Raw genomic sequence first — 1546 nt, 5'->3', positions numbered from 1 at the left:
TATATATATATATATATACATATATATATATATCATCATCATCATTTAACGTCCATTGTCCATGCTGGCATGGGTTGGACAGTTTGACTGGGCTGGCATGCTGGAAGGCTGCACCAGGCTCCAGTCTGATTTGGTATGGTTTTCTACAGCTGGATGTCCTTCCTAATGCCAACCACACTGAGCATGTAATGGGTGCTTTTACATACCACCGGCACTGGTGCCATTTGTGTGACACCAAGGGGCTTTTACATCCCACTGGCATAGGTACCAGTTTGCATGAACTGGTATCTGCCATGACTACGATTTTGCTGGGCTTGATGGGTCTTCTTCGCAAGCACAACATAATGCCAAAGGTCTTGGTCATTGCCTCTGTGAGGCCCAACACTCAATAATATATATATATATATATTATCGAGTTTTATGTATATATATATATGTGTATGTGTATATATATATATTGTAAATATATATTAGATATTTGCTTTAAATCGTAACCTATATATATACATGAAACACCTACTAACATATATAGAACATCACACAAATACACCCACATGCAGACTTGCTAAAAACAGTACACAGGCCCACCCCCTCCTCAACTCATCCCATTTAGAAAAATGAGTTTGTGATAGGGGTGGAATATAAAGGGTCTGTAGTATGAGTGTACATGTCTGTATGAATGCCGGTGTGTGTGTGTGCGCGCACGCATGTGTGTTATCTCAGCTATTCAGCTATCAACTAAAGGGTATGCTACCCAGTTTTCGCTGCGAAGATTTAGCTATCAACATCTGGGTGTCTGTGTACAAAAGCATATCATATACATACTTACATACATGCATACACACACAAATCATCATCATCCTCATCATTTAGCATCTGTTTTCTCTGCTGGCATGGATTAGATGGTTTGACTGGAACTGGTAAGCTAGAGAGCTTTACCAAGCTCCAGTCTGGTTTTGGTTTGGTTTCTCCAACTGGATGCCCTTCTTAATGCTAACCATTCCAAGAGTGTAGTTGGTGCTTTTATGTGTCACCATCACTGGTGCCTTTTACATATCACTAGCACTGTTCACAACTACAACTTCACTTGGCCTGATGAATCTTCTCAAGCACAGCAAACCACCAAAAGTCTCAATCATATATATATATATATATATATATGAGTCTGCTGAGATGATTTGAAAACACAATACCTAATAACCTAACGGTATATCTTTTCTATTCCTCTGATGAGATTTTGTCTAATACAATGATTTAATTATTGTAATTTAATCTTTAGGCTAAATTGAAACAGTTGTAAGTGAATATGTTGGATTTTTGCAATTAATAAGTTATATGAAGGCCACATGTCCATTTTCTAAATTTTTTTCGTTATATATATATATAACATGAGAGAGTTAGGGGTTGGGGGTTCAACCCACTAAGGGATAGTATCTATCCAGTATACTGCTGGGAGGGTACCCAATTATTGCTACACTAGTGCTATCCTAGGTGCAATCAATGGGAGCGGGTAAAAGTGGAGGTTTTACCCAAAATTTGTGTAACA

The sequence above is a fragment of the Octopus bimaculoides genome, chromosome 8 (assembly GCF_001194135.2).
Source record: "Octopus bimaculoides isolate UCB-OBI-ISO-001 chromosome 8, ASM119413v2, whole genome shotgun sequence".
Lineage (NCBI taxonomy): Eukaryota > Metazoa > Mollusca > Cephalopoda > Octopoda > Octopodidae > Octopus > Octopus bimaculoides.
This window is presented reverse-complemented; position numbering follows the sequence as displayed.